This window comes from Stomoxys calcitrans, chromosome 1 (assembly GCF_963082655.1).
Source record: "Stomoxys calcitrans chromosome 1, idStoCalc2.1, whole genome shotgun sequence".
Classification (NCBI taxonomy): domain Eukaryota; kingdom Metazoa; phylum Arthropoda; class Insecta; order Diptera; family Muscidae; genus Stomoxys; species Stomoxys calcitrans.
The window spans coordinates 104,751,097-104,771,220 of NC_081552.1; the positions used below are offsets into that span (position 1 = coordinate 104,751,097).

At 35.1% G+C, this 20,124-nt stretch overlaps 1 protein-coding gene across 3 annotated transcripts in view; it reads left to right on the top strand.

Moving 5' to 3' along the window:
• The first annotated feature begins 702 nt into the window (after nt 1-702).
• LOC106094533 (ecdysone 20-monooxygenase) overlaps nt 703-20,124 on the top strand; it is a 90,809-nt gene continuing 71,387 nt past the window's right edge. Inside the window, exon 1 of one of the 3 annotated variants that reach the window (XM_059370778.1) lies at nt 703-758. The gene's annotated coding sequence lies outside the window, so the exon portion shown is untranslated. Of the gene's footprint in view, nt 759-1,945; nt 1,991-20,124 lie in introns of those variants that run through there. The other 2 variants (XM_059370861.1, XM_059370813.1) reach the window with 2 other exon arrangements.

Here is a 20,124-nt window from a genome sequence, read left to right on the forward strand (position 1 = left end):
GCCTCAGATCGGTCCAGATTTGGATATAGCTGCCATATAGACCGATCTCTCGGTTGAACAATGACTTGTACTTATAAGCATTTGCTCTAAATCGCATGATATGTCTATATAGCTGTTATGGGGCATAAGGCATGCATTTTTCAATGGATTTTGACGAAAGGTGGTTCGCATATATACCCGAGGTGGTGGGTATCAAAGCCCGGCCGAACTTAACGCCTTTTTACTTGTTATTATTTAGAGTGCACAGCAAGCCGATTACTGGCTTAGGTGTATGTCCATAGCAGCATGGGGCAGATTAATAATCGCACCATCATAAACTTTTATTTAAGTATTTATTAATTTAATTCACTTATTTCTGTATAAATAAATTTATTTTCTTTTTTATTTATTTATTTATTAATTTACTTATTTTTTTTATTCATTTATTTCCTTGTTTATGTATTTATTTATTTATATAACTATTCATTAATTAAATTATTATTTTTTATTTATTTCTTCTTATAGTGGTTATTTTGTTAATGCTGTATTTATTTGTTTATTTTTTTGCTACTCAATTTGTTAAAAACTAAATAATTATTTTATATTATTTTTCTTTAATTATATTTTACTTTATTTATTTTGTTTTATTTTATTACTTTATTCTAATTTATTTATTTTCTGTTCTCATTTCAGATATTCAAGGTAGGTAATAATACTCCGGTTAATATTATTAAAACAAAAAGCCATAATTTTTTACAACAGATAAATATCCACATTACGTAAGTTCTATTTAAATTATTTCAATTATTTTATAGTTACTTCAACCAGCTGTTTTTTTCTTTTGTTTTCATTTCTACGCGGCTAATCATAACTACAACTAACCATGGCTTTTTGCAGTAAATATATATCCAAATTTCCTAGATGAATGGTATGAAATGATGAATGCGAATGAAAAGTGAAGTCCAAGTGTTATTAAAAAATCAAATTTGTATTTTTAGCTTCGCTAAAACTTAAAAAATTATTATTACTCAAAGTTTTCATTTTTGACTAAGCGAAAATTTTGCAGTATTTGCAAATAAAATTAATAAATATTTGCAAATAAAAAAATACATTTGCCAAACGGAACAAAAAAAATCTTAAGCGCCAAGTCATGGTCCATTTTGCAACCATTTAGTTAAATGTTCATTCATTTGGGGTTCACTCTTTCAGTACTTTAATAACTGAAAGTATCTAAAGCTTTGACTGGATAAACTTTCACAATTCCAGCGATTCTCATACAATGCTGATTTCACAGAACCAATTGTCTTTTTACAGTACAACAGAGTCGAACAGAGTCAATGCGCTTCACATACTACATCCAGCTTGTCACAGATGTAGATGTCATTGTGTTGTTGTTCTGGTAGACATTTACAATGTTCTGACCTACCCTAATGTTAATAATATGTGTTAATATAATGAATATTTATAAACTTAACAATAATAGCAACTACAATTACAACAACAAAATAAACACCACATAAATGAGTGTGAGAGAGTATGATGCGAATAATCGCAAGCATGTAAAAGAACTACCTTGAGGGTCAACTCGATCTGCTGTAAACACAACGACTATGCGAAACAAGCAAATAGCGTGAGAGGGAAGTAAAAGAGAGGTAGGGTAGTCACATCGGTAATTGGTTTGCGTTGACTTGACTGAAAACGTGGGGAGTCGCATCCATTCACCATATCCGTTTCGTAATGATGCAATCTCCGCCAGAGTTGCCGTTTTGATTTATTTCGATTAAATTCATTTGCATGATTTTAAATACAGCGGCCTAATTTTCGCATCCGTTATCGAGCGAGGTTTTGTCCGAAAATTAATTTCACTTCGTAAGTACAAATTGGATCATTGGACCATGTCTTTCGATTGTAACTTCTCAGATAGTGATCGATTCTGGGAAGAAAAAATCGATCCGCGGAGCATATTTTGCCTTCTCAAGCAAATGGTGGTTGTTTAAGAAAGTTATTACTAGTAAGTAAATAAATAAATAAAAACACGTTTAAACAATACGCCATTATTTTTAACCACATTTTACTGTTTTTACACCATAAAATTTTGTTTTATGTGAAAGCACACCCGCAGGCACAAGAAGAGCAACAGCCAAAGTAATATACAATTGGATAGTGTTAACCCTTTTCCATGGAAAAATATCCAGCTGAATTAAATTTAGTGGTAACAAAATTTTTGGTTTGATCATGTTTGTAGGTTATTTATATTTTGCTTTGCCAAATTTGGGTTATCAAGGGCTTAATTCATTATTTTGGCAATAAACATTTTTTCAAGTCACTGTAAACAACATAAATGATAGTCGTCGGGCCAAAAATTCTGAGTATGATTATGCTAGAAAATGTCAAAATTTCCACTGAAAATGTCAGATTGCAACACTTGGTGTTGCCTGAGTCAGAAACTAATAAAGCAGACAATGCCAAAGAATATCGTTGAAGGTTAGTTGTGAAAATGACATCATTGTATCTTACTAAAAGAAGCAGGAAATCTTTTCCAAATGGAGAGTCCTTTAGTGAGGATGATAAGTTTAACAAGTAAGAGCATTTGTCGAGTTCTTTGCTCGGCATCTCTTTTTAGGCAAGCAAAGAATATTGAATAAGAACTATTGCTATTGGAGCTATATCAAGTTATAGTCAGATTCGGCCCATAAATGAATTGAATACTGAACATTGTAGAAGTCATTGTGTACTATTTCAGTCCAATCGGATAAGAATTGCGCCTTGTAGGGGCTCAAGAAGCAAAATCGGGAGACCGGTTTATATGGAAGCTGTATCAAGCTATTGATCCATTCAGACCATATTAGACACGTATGTCGAAGGTCATGAGAGAAGCCGTTGTACAAAATTTCTGCCAAATTAGATGAGAATTGCGTCCTCTAGAGGCTCAAGAAGTCAAGATCCCTGATTGGTTCATATGGAGGCAATATTAGGTTACGCATCGATTTGCGTTCTGCTTACCACAGTTGCTGAAAATCATAACAAAACGCCTCATGCAAATCGGATGAGAATTGCGCCCTCTATTGGCTCAAGAAGTCAAGATCCAAGATCGGTTTATATGACAGCTATAGCAGATTATGAACCGATTTGAAGTATGTAGCATATTTTTTGGAAGTGATACTAAAACACCATGTGAAAAATTGCAGTCAAATCGGACGAGATTTGCGCCCTCTAGAGGCTCAAGAAGGCCCAAGGCCCAAGATCGGTTTATATGGACCGATTTGGCCCATTTACAATACCAACCGACCTACACTAATAAAAAGTATTTGTACAAAATTTCAAACGCCTAGCCTTACTCCTTTGAAAGCTAACGTGCTTTCGACGGACAGACGGACGGACATGGCTACATTGAATTGAAATGACATGACAATCAAGAATATATATATACTTTATGGGGTCCCAGACGCATATTTCGAGGTGTTACAAACAGAATGACGAAATTAGTGTACCCCCATCCTATGGTGAAGAGTATAAAAATCGCATTAATATTATTTTACTCATTTGTGGATAAGCTAAGGAGCGAATATAGAATGGCATCATTACCTTGTTGCAGCAAAGGTTCGTACACGTCTAGGGGTGGCGAAAAGTACGATCTGACACTGCGCGGAAGCTGGACATCAAAAAGCAGCAGACGCAACAGATGACAACAGCATACTTCATTCGACTGACCCAACTGCTTGATGAATGCACTCCATGTCCCGATGATATTACGGTGTCCACTTCTTGGAATATGCTCGCGAACCTTCCCCCAAGAAATCCTTGGTACGACCAAGGGTGTCGAAATGCTATAAAAGCCGTGAATAGGGTCTGGCGAAGAAGAGGTAACGGGAGAAAAGAAGAGAGAAAAAACGTCCATTCCGCAGAAAAAAGTCAAAATGGATAGACATGAGTGTGAGAGAATTGATATTTATAGGGGCCAGAATAAAGTCCGGAAATTATACCAAATAATAAAACATCAACCGATGGTAAAGGCACATTCTCGAGCATAGACAAAGAATGAAATCCAGTGACAGATACAAGAAGTGTGATAAGAGAAAAGTCACTTTTCGCAGCTGCTAATATCCGGTAGTGGCAACGACGAGGATACTGCAGAACCAATCCCTAATGATAGTTAAGACTGTGTATCGCTTAGTCCGAGTGAGATCCAAGTAGTAGTAGCCGACAAAAAAAGGCAGCAGGAGCCGATGGTTTGCCAGCTGAACTATTTAAGACCGAAGGCAAAAAGCTGATTAAGAGTACGCAATGCATACACTCAAAAAAAGTTTGCTCAAACTTAAAGATTTTGTTCTTATTTTTAGTTTTTGGTAATAATTTCGAGCCAAAGATATGCAACTTATAAACAAGGATTGCGTCCTAGCATAAAAAATGTAGTGTGGATATAATCCAAGTATACGACGTTTTAAAATAAGAAATGCATGAATCCTTGAACCCAAGAAAAGAATAATACAATCAAGGTTTTTTTACATTTGAAACCCAAGGATACACAGATTTAAATTAACGATGTTAGTCCCCGAATTCAAAACAAAAATAGAAATGGATTAAAGACTGCTGCAACTTACTAAAAGGATATAGTGTTTTTAAGGAGAAGAATTCCATATCCTTAAAAGTAAACCACTCGGTTTCAAAATAAGGCTGCTGCGATTTCTGGGTTAAATTTACCTAACCTTAACATTTAAAATGCCTTATTCTGCTTTGATGAATGAGCTAATTTTACTTTATTGGACAGTTGTGTATAATTTAAAGAATTATTATATGTTAAGGATGAGTTAATGTTCTAATTTTTTTTTTTTTGATTTTTAAAATCCATTGTTATTTGCGAGTTGAATTTTGTCACCTAGAAAGAAAACAAAAAAAAAAAACATTTTGGACATAACACTAGAAAGAGCAAATCATTTTTTGCACATATTTTGTCTAGCGGGTCCAAGTTACGTTTTTATTAATACCTGCAAAGTCAAAACTAAATTAATATATAAAAAATATAATTTGCACAGAAAGAATGTCGGTCATTACACAAAAATACATGCATTGGAAAAAGTACAGCTAATAAACAGGGTTGTCGAGCGTGGTTAATTTGGTAATTGTATCATAGATGCGTTTTCGCTATTAATAGGATTCAAATACAACATACCAACGCACGGCCCTTGAACCCATCACACCTAATATGGTTAAAAAGTCTTCTAACCAAAGACGAAACGCGTCCCATAGGTTAGGTTAGGTTGAAAAGAGGGTGCAGATATTAATCCGCCCCATGGCATTATGGACATACACCTAAGCCAGTAATCGGCTTGTTGTGCCCTCTAAAAATTATAAAGTAACCCCTAAAAAGAAAATTTTAAGCTAGGAATTCCGTGCTGCTTACAAAATCCTTAGTTGTTTTCAATTCCACTCCCCTACGTTGGTTCATGTCTGATATTGTGTCTCCACCTAAGTACAGGTATCTGTTAGACGCGAAAGCCGAGCAATGACAAGGCAAATTCTCCAACGTCTCATCATCTTCCCCGCATGCCCTACACATGCTATCACTTGCCGCACCGATTTCACATATGTGAGCTCGTCGTCGTATGTGTCCCGTTATGATACCAATAGCTATACTGACCTCCTTCTTGCTTCCTTTCAGTAATAGCCTCGTCTTTTCACGATCTGGAACCCTTCATAGGATTTTCGCCGTCCACAATGTTGCGCATGCAACGGCGAAAATACTATGGTGGTTGGTGTGTGTTGCTATCTTTGGCTTTCCTTTTCCATTTGCATCTCAGATCATTCAGCTCGTCTCGAAAGAGAAACAAACAAACCAAGTAAAAAGGCGTTAAGTTCGGCCGGGCCTAAATTTGAATACCCACCAGCTCGGGAATATATGTAAACCACCTTTCATCAAAATCCGGTGAAAATTGCATAACTTATGTCCCATAGCAGTTATATCGAAATATGTTTCGATTTGCACCAAATACTATAATAATAAGTACAAGTCAATGTTCACTTGTGTATAACAAAATAGTGGTCTTTTTCATTGCTATATCTAAAAATAAACCAATCTGAACCATGCACAACATGGATGTCGAAAAGCCTAACATAAGTCACTGTGTCAAATTTCAGTTAAATCGGACAATAAATGCGTCCTTTATGGGCCCAAAACATTAAATCGAGAGATCGGTCTATATGGCAACTATATCCAAATCTGCACCGATCTGTGCCATTTTGCAGAAGTATGTCAAGGGGCTTTACTTAACTCACTGTCCCAAATTTCGTGGACATTGGACAATAAATGCGCCTTTTATGGGCACAAAACCTTAAATCGAGGGATCGGTCTATATGGCAGCTATATCCAAACCTGGTCCGATCTAGGCCAAATATACGAAGGATAGCGAAGGGCCTAACACAACTCACTATCCCAAATTTCAGCGAAATCGGATAATAAATGTTGTTTTTATGGCCCTAAGACCCTCAATCGGAAGATCGGTCTATATGGCAGCTATAACAAAATCTGGACCGATCTGGGCAAAACGAAGGATGTCGAAGGGCCTAACACAACCCACTGTCCCAAATTTCAGCGAAATCCGATAATGAATGTGGCTTTTATGGGCCTAAGACTCTAAATCGGAGGATCGGTCTATATGGCAGCTATATCCAAATTTAAACCGATCTGGGCCAAATAGACGGAGGATATCGTAGGACCTAACAACAACAACTCACTGTATTAAATTTCAGTGAAATCGGATAGTAAATGTGGCTTTTATGGGCCTAAGGCCCTAAATCGGAGGATCGGATCGGATCTGGACCGATCTGAGCCAAATTGACGAATTAGGTCGAAGGGCCTAACACTTCTCAATGTCTTAAATTTTAACAAAATCGGAAAATAAATGTGGCTTTTATGGACCTAAGACCCTAAATCGGCCGATCGATATAGCTCACCTTCAAACTTAACCTGCTTATGGACAACAAAAGAATCTGTGCAAAGTGGTGGGTACAAAAAAATATATAAAATATAAAAACTCTTACCAGTTGTTTTGTCTGATTTGGGTTTTCTATTTTTTTTTATACCCTCCACCATAAGATGGGGGGTATACTAATTTCGTCGTTCTGTTTGTAAGTACTTGAAATATTCGTCTGAGACCCCATAAAGTATATATATTCTTGATCGTCGTGACATTTTATGTCGATCTAGCCAAGTCCGTCCGTCTGTCTGTCGAAAGCACGCTAACTTCCGAAGGAGTAAAGCCAGCCGCTTGAAATTTTGCAAAAATACTTCTTATTAGTGTAGGTCGGTTGGTATTGTAAATGGGCCATATCGGTCCATGTTTTGATATAGCTGTCATATAAACCGATCTTGGTCCTTGACTTCTTGAGCCTCTAGAGTATGAAATTCTTGTCCGTTTGGAATGAAATTTTGCACAACGTGTTTTGTTATAATATCCAACAACTGTGCCAAGTATGGTTCAAATCGGTCTATAATCTGATATAGCTGCCATATAAACCGATCTTGGGTCTTGACTTCTAGAGCCTCTAGAGTGCGCAATTCTTATCCGATTGGAATGAAATTTCGCACGACGTGTTTTGTCATGATATCCAACAAGAATGGTTCAAATCGGTCTATTACCTGATATAGCTGTCATATAAACCGATCTTGGGTCTTGACTTCTTGAGCCTCTAGAGGGCGCAATTCTTATCCCACTTGAATGAAATTTTTCTTGTACAGGCATAAAAAAAAATAAAATCAGTAAGGAAAGGCAAAATTGGGTCGGTGCCGACTTTATAATACTCTACACTTACCTTTTAAATACAAAAGTGGGACTATATCTAATTCTGAACCAATTTTGATGGACCACGGCGGATATATTCAGATAGGTATTAAAATTACTTATCTAATTTCGAGCAAAGCAAATATGTTCAATATATAATAACTACGGTTGACAAATGACGGGAGATAGGAGCTATATCTAAATCTGAACCTATTTCGATCAAACTTTGTAGATATTGTGGAATTCGTCGAGGATGGCGTTGTAAAAAATTTTGGAAAGATTGGTCAATAAATGCGCTTGCAGTGGGTCTAGGAGAGAAAATCGGGCGATATACGTTTATATGAGCTACGCCTAAATCTGAACAGATTTGTAGGAAATTCACCAGTAATATCGAGAGTCATAAGAAAATCCTTTCTGCAAAATTTTGAGAGAATCGGTTAACTAATGATCATTTTATTGCTGTGTTACTGCAAATCGGACGAACATATATATGGGAGCTATATCCAAATCTGAACCGATTTCTTTAAAATTCACCATTAAAAGTGAGGGTCGTAAGAAAATCCTTCCTGCTAAATTTCAAGGGAATCGGTCAACAAATGACCATTTTATTACTGTATTACTGCAAATCGGACGAACATATATATGGGAGCGATATCCAAATCTGAACCGATTTTGTTAATATTCACTTTTAATATCGAGAGTCATAAGAAAATACTTCCTGCCAAATTTCCTTTCCATACCAAATTTGAAGACGATCGGATGAAAATTGCGACCTGTACTTTGTACACAAATTAACATAGGCAGACAGACGGACGGACAGACAGACAGACGGACATAGCTAAATCGAATCAGAAAGTGATTCTGAGTCGATCGGTATGCTTACCAATGGGTCTATCTCTCTTCCTTTTGGGTGTTACAAACTAATTCACTAAGTTATAATACCCTGTACCACAGGAGTGTTGTAGGGTATATAAAGTTGTAACACAATACATTTTTTTCAGCCCAACCATTACTTACGAATTTCGTAACACAATTTCGTTTGGGTTTTTTTTCTTCCCTACCTGTTAAATATGTATTTTTCGTCAATGTAATGTTTTGCAATCCCGAATATTTGGTGTAACCGCGATTAATTAAAGAATTGCAAACATTTTATTTTCGTTTATAATTTAGGTATTTATTCACGGATAAACGCTTCTTAACTGTAACTAAATTTCATTTGAGTTAACTTACCGAGAAATCACAGTAGACTGTTGATTTGTTCTACCCCAAAAGCAATTTGTTTCACTTCAAAGAAATTTGTATCAATATTTTAAACTAAGCATAGACAATTTATAAGAAGTATATGTTACTGTTGAAAGATAAAAATGCTTCAAACGATTTCAATAACGTTTTTTTTTTTTTATTTTTTATTTATCGCTTGCATTTCCACTTCAATGTACTGCGTCCGTTCACTTCCGCTGCCAAAACTGAAATTATTTTTGTTTGGAGTTGCAGCCTAATTTTTTTCTCATAATAGGTGGTTCATTCATTCAACATGTTATTCTTGAGATTTATATTTCAGTATTGCAAATAGATTTTAAGCAATAAGGTTCTATTATTGTATTACCGACAAATGTTTTATATTATTTCACAAAAATTTGTATAAGCGCTTTTTATATAGAGGTTTGAATTATTAAAACGAACAAAGAGCAATTTTTGAGAAACTGCTAAAATAAAAATTTTTCAGAAAAACTAATAGCAATTTTAATGGTCGTTTAATTTACTTTCCATTAATAAAATATTTTGAACAATTTAAGTTTCATTCGCCAATTTTGAAGCCTAAACCAATTATTTTGCTTTTGACCGTAATAAAGAGTGATTTTTTTGAGGTTAGGATTTTCATGCATTAGTATTTGACAGATCACGTGGGATTTCAGACATGGTGTCAAAGAGAAAGATGCTCAATATGCTTTGACATTTCATCACGAATAGACTTACTAACGAGCAACGCTTGCAAATCATTGAATTTTATTACCAAAATCAGTGTTCGGTTCGAAATGTGTTCAAATTTTGACAAATTTTGTTCAGCGATGAGGCTCATTTCTGGTTGAATGGCTACGTAAATAAGCAAAATTGCCGCATTTGGAGTGAAGAGCAACCAGAAGCCGTTCAAGAACTGCCCATGCATCCCGAAAAATGCACTGTTTGGTGTGGTTTGTACGCTGGTGGAATCATTGGACCGTATTTTTTCAAAGATGCTGTTGGACGCAACGTTACGGTGAATGAACACATTTCGAACCGAACACTGATTTTGGTAATAAAATTCAATGATTTGCAAGCGTTGCTCGTTAGTAAGTCTATTCATGATGAAATGTCAAAGCATACTGAGCATCTTTCTCTTTGACACCATGTCTGAAATCCCACGTGATCTGTCAAATACTAATTGCATAAAAATCCTAACCTCAAAAAAATCACCCTTTAGGTACTTTATTCATTTTTCGTTCGGAGCTATTCGTAACGATGAATAAGTAACATCCGCATAGTGGTAATTTTATTTATTTAATTTTATTTATAATGCGATTGAAACCATTTAAGTGAAATGAAAAAAATCCCACTGATGTTTTTATTGTACATGGACATTAGAGAGAAATAATAGAAAATCCAAGGAATGTAATTTACCTAATATTTTATGGCGTCAAATAAACGTTTGGCAAAGGCATCATAAAACTGTAGATGCATATCTTAAATTTTTTGCACTCGTAAACTTACATACGAAATTTACTAAAACATTAAAACACAAGACTTGATGCCTTCATACATTTCTCAGTGACTTCCAGATGTAAACAATTTGTATATTTTGATTCACCACATTCGACGATTGAACGTCAATCACTGTATTTTTGGGCAGCTTAACGACATGACAGATGTATCATGTTGAACAAAGCACACCTTTTTATTATTGGTGCGAGTCGGTTAGATTTGGATAACGCTCCTAAATCGTTCTACATTTTCAACTTCTTAAGCTCCTAGAAGCCTAAACTTTTATGCAATTTGATGAAAAATTGGTACTTAAGGTGTACAGTGCCCAACAACACTAACCAGGTGGGTCCATAAATAAAGGCCCGTATAAACCGATCCATCGATTTACTTTTTGAGATCAGATTAAAATAAAAACATTCTCATGAAATCAGAAAAAATCGGCAGCAACATTCTCCGTAACTAACGGTTTTCAAGGCAGGTCATGCATTTTATTCCCATTTTTATACCCTCCACCATAAGATGGGGGGTATACTAATTTCGTCATTCTGTTTGTAACTACTCGAAATATTCGTCTAAGACCCCATAAAGTATATATATTCTTGATCGTCGCGACATTTTATGCCGACCTAGCCATGTCCGTCCGTCTGTCTGTCGAAAGCACGCTAACTTCCGAAGGAGTAAAGCCAGCCGCTTGAAATTTTGCAAAAATACTTCTTATTAGTGTAGGTCGGTTGGTATTGTAAATGGGCCATATCGGTCCATGTTTTGATATAGCTGTCATATAAACCGATCTTGGGTCTTGACTTCTTGAGCCTCTAGAGGGCGCAATTCTTATCCGATTTTAATGAATTTTGGCACGACGTGTTTTGTTATAATATCCAACAACTGTGCTAAGTATGGTTCAAATCGGTCCATAACCTGATATAGCTGCCATATAAACCGATCTTGGGTCTTAACTTCTTGAGCCTCTAGAGTGCGCAATTCTTATCCGATTGGAATGAAATTTTGCACGACGTGTTTTGTTATGATATCCAATAACTGCGCCAAGTATGGTTCAAATCGGTCCATAACGTGATATAGCTGTCATATAAACCGATCTTGGGTCTTGACTTCTTGAGCCTCTAGAGTGCGCGATTCTTATCCGAATTGAATGCATTTTTGCATGAAGTGTTTTGTTATAATATCCAACAACTGTGCCAAGTGTGGTTAAAATCGGTCCATAACCTGATACACTGTCATATAAACAGATCTGGGAACTTGACTTCTTGAGCTTCTAGAGGGCGCAATTCTTTTCCGATTTGATTGAAAATTTTCATGAAGTATTTTATTCTTACTTTCAACAACTGTGTCAAATAAGGTTCAAATCGGTTCATAAACTGATGTAGCTCTCATATAAACCGATCTGGGATCTTGACTTCTCGAGCCTGTAGAGGTCGCAATTATTTCCGATTTGCCTGAAATTTTATACGAAGGATTTTCTCATGATCATCAACATACGTTTTTATTATGATCTGAATCGGTCTATAGCCCGATACAGCTCCCATATAAATCAATCTCTCTATTTTACTTCTTGTTTAATGTCATCACATGGCAAAAAGAATTTAAAAATTCTCCTCGAATATGGAAGAAACATATAGAAAAAATGTTTGATATAGAAGTTATGGAAACCTATCTCCATATTTAAATTCTTCAAGACAAAAAAAATTCTTTTGATTAAAATTGCGTTCAACGGTAGGAACTAGGAACTGGATGGTTCAACGGTAGGAACGGTAGATTGCCACTTAAACCTATCCTTACTTATGGTTCCGAGGCATGGGTACTTGTTAAAGCAGAATAGTAGTGTGCTTATGGACCAGCTGCATTGAATATCGGTGTCGTATGAACCACGAGCTGTTTGACGACGTTTGCATAGTTAAACGTATCAAAATACAACGATTGCGTTGGCTATGTCATGTTGGCAGAATGATTAAAGCAGTTCCAGCGAAGAAAGATTTTGAAAGTACGCAAAAGCTGAAAACCAAAACTGCGATGAAATGATCAAGTGGAGAAAGACATCTCAAAACAAGCCAACGCGTGCTAAGTTCGGCCAAATTTTATAAACCCTCTACCATGGATCACATTTGTCAAAGGATAGGAATTGCTTTGTTATTATAGTTGCAAGTTTGGTCTTTTTATACCGACCACCATATGCTAATCTAGTCACTCCGTTTGTAACACCTCGAAATATTGACATAAGACCCCATAAAGTATATATATTCTTGATCGTCGCGACATTCTCATGTCCGTACAAGCGTAAAGCTAGATGCTTGAAATATTGCACAGACACTTACTGTTGATGTAGGTCGTTGGAGATTGCAAATTGGTCATATCGGTTCAGATATAGCTCCCATATAAACCGATCTCCCGATTTGACTTCTTGAGCCCCTGGAAGCCGCAATTTTAGTCCGATTTACCTAAAAATCTGTGCATAGTTTTCTGTTATGACTTCCAAAAAATGTGCCAAGTACGGTCCAAATCGGTCTATAATCTGATATAGCTCCCATATAAACCGGTCTCTCGATTATCCTTGTTCGGTTCCTAGAAGCTTTAATTTTTGCTGGTTTTACAGAAGTTTGGTATGTAGAATAAAATTATTTCCTTCGACTAAATTTAGTTTGCATACAATTTTAGCAGAATCCATGGTGGTGAGCATCCAAGATTTGGCCCGGCCGAATTTAGCCGGGCCAAATCTTGTTCAACATTCAGTGCATATAGTAGAAAAGCAATTTCTGTTACAAGTGAGTATTTTATTTTTCAACGTATTTAAGTGTTGCTCAGGCAAGTTTAAGTAGATGTTGGTGGTGATACAAATACTTATTGTCCGCTGTCAATGAAAAGGTTGGGTGAAGTTACAAAAGCGTTTTTACACCCACCACCGAAGTAAGGCGTGTGTTACTTTTGTCTTTCCGTTTGCAAAACATCGAAACATCAATTTTCGAGCCTAGATATCTTCTTGATAATCGCAAAATTGAAGACGACTTAACGGTGTCCATGTGCCTGTCAGTCTGTTGTAATCGCGTTACAGCTTTTAAAAAACAAGATATGTAGCGGAAATTTTCCAAATATTTTTTTTTTACATAGGACTACATCTTGATATAACCCCCATATACACCGATCTCCTGAATTACCTTCTTTAGCTCATAAAAGGCGTATTTCTCATCCGTTTCGTTAAAATTAAAAGAATGGGTTGTATTTAACATATAGCCATTAAAATGTGCATTTATTGCCCGATTTCGCTGAAATTTGGGCCATTTAGTGATATTAGTATGGTCCAGATCACACAATATTCGGATATAGCTGCCATATAGACCGATCTCCTGATTTAACTTCCTGATGACCTGGCAGCCGCAATTTTTATCCAATTTAGCTGAAATTTTGCACAATGACTTCTACTATGGTCTGCAACATCCAAGCCAAGTATGTCCAGGAATATAACCTGATATAGCTCGAATATCATAGCAATTCTTATCCCTTATCCTTCGTTTGCCTATAAAGAGATACACGGCAATTAACTTAACAAATGCTATCCATGGTGGTGGGTGTATAAGATTCGCCCTGGTGGAACTTACCACGCTTTTACGTGTTGTTCTTGTTTCCAAAAATGGTACGATTTTTCTTAACCAAATGTATGCGTCTCCGAATGGCATACAGTTGTGTTGCAAACTTGATATTGATATTAATAATAAATTCATCGGTTAAAATATTTGGAAAACATTTAGCCATGGCAACTCTGACATCTGCTATTACATGTGCTCAGTGTCTATAAGTACACACATACATGTGAACACATCTGTCTGGCTGTTCTATAATTCGCACAACTTTACACACAGCACAGCTGTGTTAACATTTGTGATTGTTTGAGAAAGAACACATATGTTTCTTTAAGTATTGGACTCTCTGAGAATCGCGAATTAACAACTCAGTGCTACGCATTTTGTTATCTGTCAATATGTGTGGAATGGGTTCTGTAAATGTTTTTAGTCTAGTTTCGATTACATTGTGGATTGTGTTTCGTGCCAAAGAACTGTATTTATCCGGGATCGACAACCAATGTGAATGAAATACAATGAAAATCAAAGTGCGATAAAACAGAATGTGAATAGTATATGAGCTGTAATTTAGAACAGTAGAGATTTCTCTCTATTTAAAAAAGGAATGAGACTTGCATAGGAGCCAATAACCCTGGAATGAGTACATAGTAATAAAACTTTTTGACTTTTAAGTTAAATTTTGCAATGAATTTGAGGAGAAGCTATGATTTTGTTATCAAATCGTCCATTGAATTACAAACTCGATGCTATAAATGAGGTAAATGTTCCAGAACTACACATATTCAAACAGTTCAAATTACATTTCTAAGCTTTGTAAGCTGCACCACAATCACCTTGTGCATGTAAGAACAAACAACTTTCAAGACTGTATGCTCTAAGACATAATATATACACAAAATTTACTTCATACGTGTATTACAGATTGGTAATGATTTCGAGCCATAGAAACAAGATTTCAAAATAAAGATCTGTCTAAAGGACACAACTTTTATATCGAATTTCGCTTCCTGACTGAATCTCAACTACAACGTTTGGTTTTTCTATGCCTTCCACCATAGCATGGGTGTGTACTAGTTTCGTCATTCCGTTTGTAACGCATCACAGTGGGCCAAATGGCAAAAAAATTGGAAATAAGTCTACAACTTTTTATCTGTTGATTTTAGCCATACAAAATGTTCTAGACATTTGTAGAGGAGGACATAGGCTTTCAGAAAAGTGCTGTTGTTGGTCCATATCTTTAATACAGGGTGAGCTACAGGGTGTGAAAGTTGACCACTTTTGACTTCTCCAAGCTTCTGGGGGCCATAACTTTTGATCTACTCAACCGATTTACATGATTTAGGACTCTAGAGAAAGAGCTTGACAAGATCTAAAAAACTTATGCATAAAGTACCATGCCATCGTGTACTGTTAAGGAGTTATGAATTGTTTAATTTTAAAATATGAAAATTTGGCCTTGGTTTTTTTCAGTGTTTTTTTAATAACTCCGTCAATTTTAAAGCTATAAACTTCATACTTCACACAAATTATGCCAGCATATGTGTGCATAAAATACAAAAGGAATCACGTGAATATCTTTGGCGGTTTAAAAATGGCATCGTTTTCAATATGAAAAATATTTTTTTTGTCAAAAAATTGCAAAATTTTTCAAAAAAGATACTCCCATTTCCTTTAAGTTTTCGCAAACTTTGGCCGTCAAAGCATTATCATTTCTTTCCATTTTCACAAAGTCGAGGTATTAAGAAAAGTTTTAAGTGCTAATTTGGCTAATTTCGATATCAAACAACACCGTTATCTTAAGACCAAAATGGCCAATTTTTTTACTAAACTTCAAAAGTTTCTCACTGGAAAAAAAGTTCCACGGGGATTTTTTCGCTTTTTTTGAACTTAAATGAAAGCTTAAAATGTTCCCAACATTTTAAGGTATGTCTCGCCATATCCTAGCCATAAATGAGATCGTAGCGATCAAAATACTGAAAAAAGTCAATTTTCAAGTAGTGCTATATTCATTGCTAAAAAACAAGTATTACGTCACATTTTATTGCAAAGATGTTAAATAAACTTTTATTTGGTAACACTTCTTCTACAAAACACAAAAAGAATCATGGAAATATCTCTATTCTATTCCATTTTATGGAACCGGCAATAAAAAAGTCAATTTTTCAAAAAAGTCGAATTTCCCAAATTTTGTTTTTGTTGTCCTAATTGCACATGACACACTATAGCCATATTTACGCAACATACCTTATCGTAAAGGAAATTTTCATACCTTTCCAACGATGTATAAAACATTTCTCAACTCGGATTCTATCTACTCTAAAATTCATTTACACTTCATTAAACTCTATATAAAAATGTCTATTTGTGAAATGGAACCTTATATGGGGCCTACACTAAAACATTGATAGATTTGCCCAGGGTTTACAATACAAATGTGTTAGAATAAAAAAAGGTCTCCTGCCAAAGTTTAAAAAAATTGGAATAAAAATATGTGTTTTAGAGCGAAAACACTTCGCATCGGCGTGCGTTTGTATAGTACCTACATCTATTTTTAATGTAAGCTGATGATTTTTGAATAAAAAGTAACCTAGAAATATACCTGCATATATATATATATTTGTGTTAAGATTTGATGCAGACAAATGTTACCTTTTCACGAAGAGCCTTCCTCATTGTTGAGTATTTGTTTCTTGAGAGGCCTAGGTTCAAAATCAGGGCCAGTGCATCTTCCTCCGTGAATTCTGTAGTCGATTTTGGAGTTGGAATACTTTCTACCATTCTCTTTACCCTTTTCGGAGATGCTAATGGTAAAACATCGACAATTCGTCCAACATTTTTTGGTTGTGTTTTTAACAATGCTGTTTTGAACGTATCTTTTATTAAATTTGGCGGATGTGCCGCCAATAGTTCCTCTTGTTTTTTCTTTTTGGTTTTCTCCGTAACTTCGTCGTATGCTTTGCTAGGCCGGCCGGGAATCAGCGGTTTAATTTCAATAAGTAGATCCGATTTCAGCCACTTCTCATACATTTTGAAAAACTTGATTTTTGCGAATGAACATTCTGGCAACCTTCTCTCAAATGATTTGTAGAATTTTTCAAGTTTGTCTAAAGCGTCTTTATTTAGCCTTATTCCATATATGTGGTCCAAAGTGTAAACAAGTTCCTTAAATGACTCCGTGTATGATTTGGAATCATTTTTGATGTCCCATACAATTTTCGAAAGAGTGGAATACTTCAGTATGACTTCCATAACTTATAAATGTCCTTTACGCCTCTACAAAATATAATGAAGAAAATTTGGATTTTGTTCAAATATTTATGCAATATATTCACAATTAATGACCCATTTCAGGTATCAGACGCAATCGTAAAAAGGGGTCCAAAGTGCCTCTTTTTACTTACTCTTCTATAATTATTTACCTGGACTCGAATTTGGTTAAAAAAAATGACAATGAATTTTTTATGGGTAGGTTTTTTCACATTCATTGATACGGTGGATTTCCTGGGAATTCGACATAGCGAAACAGGTAACATTTGTCTGCATCAAATCTTAACACAAATATATATATATATGCAGGTATATTTCTAGGTTACTTTTTATTCAAAAATCATCAGCTTACATTAAAAATAGATGTAGGTACTATATAAACGCACGCCGATGCGAAGTGTTTTCGCTCTAAAACACATATTTTTATTCCAATTTTTTTAAACTTTGGCAGGAGACCTTTTTTTATTCTAACACATTTGTATTGTAAACCCTGGGCAAATCTATCAATGTTTTAGTGTAGGCCCCATATAAGGTTCCATTTCACAAATAGACATTTTTATATAGAGTTTAATGAAGTGTAAATGAATTTTAGAGTAGATAGAATCCGAGTTGAGAAATGTTTTATACATCGTTGGAAAGGTATGAAAATTTCCTTTACGATAAGGTATGTTGCGTAAATATGGCTATAGTGTGTCATGTGCAATTAGGACAACAAAAACAAAATTTGGGAAATTCGACTTTTTTGAAAAATTGACTTTTTTATTGCCGGTTCCATAAAATGGAATAGAATAGAGATATTTCCATGATTCTTTTTGTGTTTTGTAGAAGAAGTGTTACCAAATAAAAGTTTATTTAACATCTTTGCAATAAAATGTGACGTAATACTTGTTTTTTAGCAATGAATATAGCACTACTTGAAAATTGACTTTTTTCAGTATTTTGATCGCTACGATCTCATTTATGGCTAGGATATGGCGAGACATACCTTAAAATGTTGGGAACATTTTAAGCTTTCATTTAAGTTCAAAAAAAGCGAAAAAATCCCCGTGGAACTTTTTTTCCAGTGAGAAACTTTTGAAGTTTAGTAAAAAAATTGGCCATTTTGGTCTTAAGATAACGGTGTTGTTTGATATCGAAATTAGCCAAATTAGCACTTAAAACTTTTCTTAATACCTCGACTTTGTGAAAATGGAAAGAAATGATAATGCTTTGACGGCCAAAGTTTGCGAAAACTTAAAGGAAATGGGAGTATCTTTTTTGAAAAATTTTGCAATTTTTTGACAAAAAAAATATTTTTCATATTGAAAACGATGCCATTTTTAAACCGCCAAAGATATTCACGTGATTCCTTTTGTATTTTATGCACACATATGCTGGCATAATTTGTGTGAAGTATGAAGTTTATAGCTTTAAAATTGACGGAGTTATTAAAAAAACACTGAAAAAAACCAAGGCCAAATTTTCATATTTTAAAATTAAACAATTCATAACTCCTTAACAGTACACGATGGCATGGTACTTTATGCATAAGTTTTTTAGATCTTGTCAAGCTCTTTCTCTAGAGTCCTAAATCATGTAAATCGGTTGAGTAGATCAAAAGTTATGGCCCCCAGAAGCTTGGAGAAGTCAAAAGTGGTCAACTTTGACACCCTGTAGCTCACCCTGTATTAAAGATATGGACCAACAACAGCACTTTTCTGAAAGCCTATGTCCTCCTCTACAAATGTCTAGAACATTTTGTATGGCTAAAATCAACAGATAAAAAGTTGTAGACTTATTTCCAATTTTTTTGCCATTTGGCCCACTGTGCGCATCGAAATATTTATAGAGTATATATATTCTTGATCTTCTTGACATTCTAAGTCGATTTAGCCGTGTCCGTCCGTCTGTCGAAAGCACACACACCTTCGAAGGAGTAATTATCTATGACTCCTAATTATGGTCTAAATCGGTCTATAACCTAATATAGCTCAAATATAAACCGATCGCCATATTTGAGCCTCTAGAGGATGCAAATATTATCCTAGTTGGGTGAAATTTTAAACGTCCTATTTTTTATGTCTCTGCTATAAATTTCTAAACGCCATTCAAAGAACGTGTCAAATGCGATGCATGGTGGAGGGCCGAACTTAAAGAAAAGATCTACTAAATGTGACCAAAACCTATCGAATTTTCTACAAGAAAAATATTTTTAAACCCACCACCGAAGAGTTGGCGGTTTTGGCATTCCATTTGCAAACACACCAAAGTACACATCTTGAACCCTACAAAATATACTTACTAGATCGTCGTTTTATTCATATACAATCTATATATGACCGTCAATCTGTTGAAGCAGCCTAAATTTAAAAGATGTCTTATTCCCCAGACAAATTATTATATGTGCAAACAAATTTTGGGGTTTTCCACTAAATGAGACCAGTAATTGAAAACCAATTAAAGGACAAAATGTTCACTACCTGGAATACTTTTCCATTCCAATTCTCAATAAATCCAAAGTACAGTTAATCTTAATTTCCATGGAAGTTTAAAATTTACATAGAAAAAATTCCGTAGTAAATATTCAAGTTTTTAGGAGCTAAAGAGCCAACAATTTCCAGCTGCAGTCAATCCACACAGCAATACAGTAGCTTTTTGTGAACACTCTGTCAACTTTGAGCGGAATGGATGTACAAAAACCATAGACAAAAGTGCATATTCCACAAATAGCAGCGAATGAAAAAAATGAGTTGGAAACATGTATAATACGAATTGGATCAATCTGTTTCCAG